The following is a 9049-nucleotide window of genomic DNA, read 5'->3' as shown; positions in this document are numbered from 1 at the left end:
CATCAGTGTTGTAATAAGTCTTAAATAATGGCTGAATAGAACTAGAAAGATGAAAATTAATCTACTTTTTTCATTCTGAAAATTTACTTGGGTATTAGAAAATTGTAAATAAAGTAAAATATGGGAATTGGGTGTATAGTCTTCAACCAACACTATTGACCATTTTCCATTTAAAAAAAAAGTGTCTTTACTACTGTCAAGATAAATAATTTATTTTGACATGGGGGAAATACTTCCAATAGGAAGGTAATCTTATAGTCATATAAAAAGATCTCTAGACTGATGCATGCCTCAGAAAATAGATCTTCAATAAAGCCAGTCTTCAATACAGTCTAATCCTAGTGACTTTCTTTGGTGAAAACTCCATCTGGCCTAATGCTGTAACCTTACTATCAGTAACAAACACAAAAGTAGACCTGTCCAAAGTATATTCAGTCAGATTGCTATTTTCTTGTTAAATAAAATTAATATAGTTTCCAGAAAAAGTATTGAACAAGTTACCCAGAAGAAAAAGTTGCTGTAAAAATCTCTGCTTACTCATAAATTTGAGCATGTTTTTTCTTATTTGGAGTGAAGCAGGATTTGTATTAAGCTTCCAGGTGTCTTTAAACAACTTTAATTCCTTTCATCAGGGTTATCTTTTGATCTAGGGCTTTGCAAACTGGTCCAAGTTTATTTTAATTTGAAAGCAAGCGCTCTGTTACTTGCTCCAGATTAAATTTCCTTGTTAAAATATACATTTTAAAGTAAAATTCAGAAAAGAGAACACGCCTTTAATAATAGTAGCTTAATTTTATGCATATGTTACAGCATAACGGTATTTTATCTGTGTAAAAATTTTTGATTTATGGAACAGTGGCTGCTTTCAAATAATCTGGGAGAGTTCTCCTAGGTTCTCCTGGTAGAAAAACTTACTCAGAGCCACATGTGCAGACATTTAAATGCTGAGGTCCCAGAGAGTGAAGAGCTTTCAGTTCTGACATGCTGCATCTTGGAGCATATGCTTGCACATATCCCAGAATCCTCTGCAGGTTCCTGTAGTCTGCCTGGTGATAGATTGAAGTAGTACATAAATCAGGCCTGGGTGGCTGCCCCAGGCTGGCCATGGGCAGCCTGTGTTTCCTGTGTTTCCAGGACCACAAATGGGGATTTGTTTCACTCCCTTCTGTGGTAGCAGAATCCAGAAAGTGATATATTGCCTTTCTAGAGGGAGGAAGGGAGAAGCTATGTTGTCTTCTGAGAGAAGCTACAGCATTTACAGACATTTACTGTTCCAGGAGAAACTCTCTTGTAAGCGATTTAACCCAGGTTGATCCCAGGTATTTATTTCCTGGAAAATGCAGGAAATATTATTATAAATCGTTGGAAGATTATATGGGGTATCACATTAAGATACAAATTAAGAAATCAAGATAGATTCACCAGAGATTTATTTATGTGCTTTATAGCTAACAGAGATTAAACCATCCAAAATCACTTTGATATATAGTGGGTGTGTCTACACGTGATGCTATGTCACCATAGCAATTCACTATGGTAATGTATTATCCATGGGCAAGAACTGTGATGCAGCAACTACATTGCCGTAGTGACATTTTCCCCCCAGTATAGTGTGCCACTATGGCAAAATAGCTGCTAAAAATAACCATGACTGCTCATACGGTGCAGTATGGGCTGTTACGGCATCATGATTTAGTACTTCCAAAAGGAAGTATTAAATCATAGCACAGTAACAATGTCACCAGAGCAACACATGTAGATGCACCCACTGTAGTCAATGCTCCCTTTGAAGTTGCCCTTGCTAATGGTCCTTAAACTATTGCTTTCTTTCAGTAAGCAGCTATTGTTGTTTTCATAAAAATCTAGAATGATTTCATTAGTTATACCAGCTTGGAAATGGTGCAAGCCCACTGATAAATCACACCTTAAAAGTAGTAATTTAAAAATACTAATCTGAGCAAATTGAAATGTAGATATTTATATAATTATTCTAGTACATTCATGTATAGCCTTATACGGTTGGAAAAACAATTCTGTTCTATACATAAATATCTTATTCAATAATAGACCCTGTTTTAACTCCACTCTTCATGCCCTAAAATAATCTGACTGACCCTTAAAAGCAACACAGCTGATTAAATCAGCCTAACAATAATTAATTGCTTCCAAGATTTGCATGATTAAGTTACTGAAAATGAGGAGGTTCCTGTGATCAAGTTCCTATCTAATACTAATGGGACTTTCCTTCTAATGTTGGATTCTCATTTAAGAGAGCTTATAGATTTTGAGAAAATGAGACATTGTTCAGAATTTTTTTTTTTTAATTTGACACCACTTGGTCACCTATTATGTCTTTGTGTTTTTCATAATAAAGCAGACAGTTCTTCATGCATATGGGAGTGTGGTGGATATAATTAATTAAATAACTCATATATTATTTTAAGAAAATATAGGTATGTTCAATATAGTTAAAAACAAAAATAATTAAACAACAAAGGAGGCTTTTTAGAAAACATGTGGTGGGGATCATTATACAGGAAAAAAGAATGAGAATAATCCAAAGACTATTACATTAAATCTAATTAGAAGGAGAATGTTATAATGTGGATTAATGTCTTCCCATGATATATAACTGAACTGACACTAGTGAATTCACCATTCATAACTAAGATGACAGGGATATTCCATCTAAATAATACAACTATACAAAAATACGCATTTGGAGCATGTAAGGAGACAGTGTGCCAAAGTGGGAACTCCCTGACTAGCCACAGTGCTAGTCTCCTCATCTGCCTCTGGGCACACCGCCTGCCTTTCTCTCCTGCCATACCTTGATAACACATAATTAAGGTGTTAATTAGGTGGGAGGCTGCCCTTTGAATGTCCTGGTCTCCTGGGCCTATGTATGTAGCTCCAACCTATACTGCATCCCAGCTCTACCCCTATACTGCATCCCAAGCCTCGTAGATGTTCCTAAATGTTGAGCTCTGCCTCAGCCTGAGGCTGAGCTCAACTCATCCCAGAGTTAGGCCTATCATTCTCTGCCCTATTACAGGTCACACTCATACTGCCTCCCTCTCACTGAGGCCTCTCCCACTCCACCACCTCTCATATGGTGTCTCTCATCTACCCCTTCGTGGAGCCAGTCTCATACTGCCTCTCCTTTTCCTGGTGCCACACTGACCATGCCCTCACCTGAAGGGTCTCGGGGCTTGTTTCCCTGCACTCTCTGGCCACCAAGCATGCAGCCTCTTGGGCCTCTCCTGTGACCCTCATCTGAGCAAGTGCTGGGTGGGCTGCAGAACACTGGAGTTGCTCACCCAGCTGCTCTGAATTAGGGGCTCCTGACTCATCCCATTGTTTACCCATGGCACTTCCTCAGCCACTCCATCCAATTAGCCTCTGGCCCACCTGTGGCCTCAGGCACCCAAAGGCTTATCTGGACCTAACCTGGCCCCCATGTTAGTAGGGCTTACCCTCAAGCCCCCATCTCACCAGGACCCACTTTGTATTCTTTCTTCCTAGAGCCTCATCTCAGGCCCCCTGTCCATAGGTCCTCAGTACTTGTTTCTCTCGACATTCACATGTTGCAACTATATCCCAGCCCCAAACTCCAGCTTCTCTCCTTAAGCTCTGAGCCCCTCATTCTCCCTGGGCTCCTTCCCCCACACACATGTACAGTTGGGGCTCATAGCCTCTGGGCACCTTATCTCTTTGCTAGGCTGCATACCCCTTGCTAGGCTCCCCAGGGCTCCCAACTGCCACTCTAATGCAGGTTGTCAGGTGCCCCACTGCACCCCGCTCTACACCTCTGCCTCCACTGAGGCCCATACTCTGTCTCCACTATGCTGGGGCCTGGGGTCACACCCCCCCACACAGGTTCAGGTGGCTGCAGCCATGCCTGGCCCCAGTCTCCACTCTTCAGTGTCTTGAAACCCACCTAGGCTAATGTGGCCACAGCTGTACCTGGATCCAAACTACCTCCAATGTTAATTGACCCACCTGAAGGTGGGGGCTGGGGTTTAGGTGCTCCTACTCACCTTCCACTGAGGTGGTAAGTGGCTTGGCATTTTCTGGGGGCTTTTCCACCACAAACAGCCCCACCAGGCCACCCATGCCCAGCAGGATGCAGTTTTAGGTCTTGCCCAGGACCAAGAACCTCCTAACCACCCCCATCAGCTCTTGCCCTTACCTTCTGGTGTTACTGGAGCTGCAGCTCCACTAGGAGATGTTGTTTCCTCAGTGCCAGGCAGCAGAGTGCTGCCTCCAGCTCTGCTGGTCTGAAACTTAAAATGACCACTCATCAGAGCTGGGCCACACTTTCCAGCTGCCTCTTCAGGCTCCGAAAGCATGATCATGAAATTCAACCCAAACAAGTGCCAATAATATAATTATTAAAAGACTCTTAGAAGTGCCACCTAAAATGTTTACATGTATTTACCATAAAGATAAAAATGTTAAAAACAATTCTTGTTCAGCTAGATGTATTTTTGTCAGAAGAATTGTCCTCTCACTACATATTTTTATGATACTTTACACAATGGTTTTAAAGTATATGAATTTCTGATTGGGATCTGCATGTGACAACAACTTTCAACACAAAATAGGGTTTGATGTATAATAAACATATGGTCATAATTGTGTGTATTATTTTGAAATACAAGAGCAGTAAAACGCACACACACTTTTGAATCCTTTTATTCCAAGCATACTAAGCGTTGGGGAAGAGAAGCCAAAAAGAAAAACATTTGTGTTAGTCACCATTTATCTTCAGGTCTGTCCATTTTACTTTGCTTCACAGTTCCAGGCTTTGGACAAATGATTTAGACTAATTAAAAAGATAGAAATTTAGGAGACTTACCCCACATGTCAGTTGTGCCTAAGGAACTGCTCAGTTTTCCTATTCCTATCATGTGCTAAACTGAAGTTGCACTGAGGTAGCTCATCTCTCAGCTTATTGTAGTTAGGACTGGATGCAAAAAATATTACTGTGGAATGGCTTACAATTTGTAACCCTTGCCTTCCTTCAAATATTTATTTAGTATAATATTCATTTTGTCTATCTGTCTATATCTCTTATGATTTAGGGGGCAAGAAGCACGTTATATGCAGTTTCAATACATTTTGATCCACTTAACTATTTTCCAGTTACATTTCCTTAATTCTACAATCCTGAAGTTAGTACACAGTGTACGCATCAACATGACATGCCCCAGACTGAGACAATTCTCAGTCAGCCCCAGGCTGCATGGGAAAGTCTGCATGTGCAGCACAGAGCTGGCTAGGAACTGTCCCTTTTCAGGGAGTTGCTAGCTAGTTCTGGGCCACACATGCAGACTTCTATGCCCAACCTGGGGCTGGCTGAGAACTGTCCCGGTCTGCATTTGAAGCCGAGAGCTGGCTGGGAACTGCTGCACATGGGATAATTCCCAGTTAGCTCCAGGCTGCAAGGGCAGACTGCCCCAAGAAGCCTGGGGCTGCCTGGGAACTGTCTTGGTCTGAGACAGGTCCCAGCCAGCTTCAGGCTGGGAAGCAATTTCCCACCTGCTGTTGCCTGGCTGTCTGGGAGCAAATTTGCTCCTTGTCAGCCATCACATGTGCTTACTGCACAGGCAAATGCAGGTAGGAAACTAACTGCTATATAGAGCAAATTATTATGCGTTAGCCTTTTCATATGTAGCTGGTGATGCTTACTGCACAGTAATTTGCCCTACTGGTTAGTAAAGCATCTTGTGTAGATGTACCCAGTGTGTGCATGTACACATGCACTTAGCTGTACAGTAGACTAACTTGCTGCAATGTAAATCATTACAGTCTGCATGACCAACACTATTACACCACAGCAAAATAATTTTAATTGCCTTAGTACTGTCAGTACTGTCTTGTAGCCCAGGTGTACATGGGTTTGTACTTCCTTCTCCAACTGAGGGAATTATTAGCAGGGCAGTGTGCTGTGGAGGGACACAACAGCCCAGTGGCCGCCTCCATCCCATGTAGAGTCAGGTCCAGCCAATCAATTACTTAACTATATACAGATTTATTACTACAACAAAACCATTAAAGGGTAAGGATATATGCATATATATATCTATATATATATGACACACACATATATATCCATACATATATGTTTGTGTGTCTATATATATATATATGTAGTGGCTGCCTACAACTTTATTGGGGCCACCAGCAGGGACTCGGGGAAAGTCTGTTCACCAGGGCCCCCCTTGGATTCACCAGGAACAACAGCCACAAGCTGAGGGAGGATAGGTTTAGGTTAGATATTAGGAAGCACTACTTCACTGTAAGGGTGGCCAGAGCCTGGAATAGGCTGCCCAGAGAGGTGGTGCTCTCACCTTCCCTGGAGATCTTAAAGAGGAGCCTGGATAGACACCTGGCTGGGGTCTTATGACCCCTGCCACCCCCAGTGCTCCTTCTTGCCCATGGCAGGGGGTTGGACTAGATGATCTGTCTAGGTCCCTTCTGACTTATTGATTCTATGATTCTATGAACTCTATTCATATACAAACCATTATCTTCAAATTATTCACATAAACTGTAAACCACAGTCCAAAAATATAATCAGCAGTCCTTAGACTACCTGGATGCCCTCCAGAGCAGGGTCCCACTCCCAAGGTACCCCTACAGAAAAGGAGGTGGGGGGAAGAAAAAGGAGAGGAAGACCCCAAAAAATCTTAAGCTTTCCCACTATCACCCAGGAACAGCCCACATTGTGCTCCTTCGTAACCCTTGGGGGGTCCCTCCCCTGTACGGACCCTCTCTCCAGGGTAACTTACTAATCCACAGTCCCAGAGGGTTGCCTCTTGTTCTCCAGGTCAAGCTGTGTTCCCAACCAGGTTTTCCTGCCACCTGACTCTGCTGCCGTTGTCTTGGCTTAGGGCCACATGCACTGCTGTGTGTAGTGGGCACTTTGCCTTGTGCTAGGGGTTGGAGACATGAACAGCCTTGTGCAGCACTGAGGCTCGGTCTGTTTCCAGACCCTCTGGGCAGCATTGTCTGCACTGAGCTGCTGCCCCATGTCAAGCCAGCTCAAGTGGCTCCCAGGGTCTCTCAACCTCCATGCAGTGCTTCCTGCACTGAGATCCCAGCCTCATTCTGGGTGTTGAGGACCTGAGCTACCCCAGGGGCTCCAAAGATCTTTCTCCATGCACCAGCCTGTGCCGCAGCCAGGCATGGCATGTAGAGACTATGTCTCTGGCTGCATGTCAGAGGTAGCAGACCCGAGCTACTTCACACAGCTCCCAGGGTCTGGACACCATGTACTGTGCTGTGCACTGACAGCCTAACCACTGGAGCCGTGCCACACTTCCTGCTGATAGAAGTCTTCAGAGGTTTTTCCTAGGTTACTGCTTTGCCCTGCTGAGCAGCTGTCCTGAGCTCTTCTAAGCCCCATTCTTCTCTCCTCTCTGCCCCCGACTCATCTGCCCCTTGTGCTGGGCATACAGGTTATTGTATATGCTCCAGGGTTCTACCCCTGAAGTCTTCCAGACATGACAGTTTGCAGTCTTAAATAAGGCTCCACCAATCAGAACAGTAGGATCTCAAGCCTTGGACTCAACCCAAGCTCTGAAAGGTAAGCCTCCTACAGTCTAATGGCTGAAAAAATAACTGTGCCTAAATGCATGTATAAGCACAGACCTAAGCATAAATTGCACCCAGTCAGCCCAGGTCTGCTCTTTGGGCACTCCTGTGCCTCAACCAGCCTCTCCACTGCCAGACCCCATGACCCAGAGCCTCAGCCTGATATCCCGAAAGGGCTGCCAGCTCAAGACTGCTCCACTCTGGCTCAAAATGCTGTGGTCCCAGGTGCATGTGCACCTGGGAGCCATTAATTATGACACAAACTGAAACAGAGTTTATTGTGCTGCACTAATTGAATGTGTAGATGTACCCGGTTAAAGTTTTCATGGATATCTCATTATCGAGAAGATATAGCATTCTTTTGTAATGCTGATCATCAGTCTTGTTTTTTATGAAATGTCCTGAATCCAACCTGATGATGCCTGAACAATTTTCTGAAACCTTTCCCCTACTGAATATATTTTTTCCAATGTCACTTTGCTTTTGCTTTGCTATCTTCTGTTACAAAAGTGGTAAGGGGAGATTGTAAGCAATATACATTTTTTCACTACTTTCCCTCTCTTATCACCTGCTTAGGAGTTCCCTATTAAGTCTTCATGGCCTTCTGAAACTTTCTAACAGTTCTGGTTTTTTTTAAAAAAGTTTTTGAAAGCAACTGTACAAAGCAGAGAGACTCTGGTAAGAACAAAGAATGGTCCAAGGAATTGTTTATACATTTGGGGAGCTTTGTCTATCTCAGTTTTTATCTGTGCTATGCAAGCTACAGCAGGATTTTATTACAAACTGTCCATCTAAAATGTATTATGTAAAGCCATCTTTTTGCTCACGACTGTTCAGTTCAGGTTTAGTGTAAATATTGCTGTCAAAACCCACTGAAATGTATGTGTTATATGAAGTTCTCTGATGCCTGCTGTAGCTCCACAGGAGGATCAAAAAACTTAAACCAAGATCTACAGTAGCATTTTACAAATCTTGTCTTATCCCAAGAGCTCAGTGAAGGCAGAAGCTACAGTACATTTATTGATTAACAGAGGAACCAAAGAGATCACAGGCATAGCACTCAGAAACTGACCCTTGACTTTTGAATATTTCAGAACTTTAGTTGCTATGACAGCCGGAAGCAACTCCTTATTTCCAAGATAACTTGAAAATAAAATGATGCATAATTTTCTTTAAAGGTCTTTATGTGATTGGTTAGACACCATATAAAACGATGGAAAGAATAAGGATTACAAGTTTCCCCCATACCCTTTATATTGTTAGATAAAATTTGCTTTAGGCTAGAAGCCTGTAAAATAGTTAGTGTTCCTATAACAGCATAAAACAAAGCATTGTGGAGGTGGCTTGCAGTGTCATTGAATTATCTCTAAGGCCAGGAGTTACTCTGAATTTTATGACAAACCTTGCTAAGTGGAACCCCCAAACTGACATTCTATTTTTCATTGCC

The sequence above is a fragment of the Crocodylus siamensis genome, chromosome 5 (assembly GCF_052110815.1).
Source record: "Crocodylus siamensis isolate JL-2025a chromosome 5, ASM5211081v1, whole genome shotgun sequence".
Lineage (NCBI taxonomy): Eukaryota > Metazoa > Chordata > Crocodylia > Crocodylidae > Crocodylus > Crocodylus siamensis.
The sequence above is the reverse complement of the archived record's forward strand: the minus strand, read 5'-3'. Positions refer to the sequence as shown.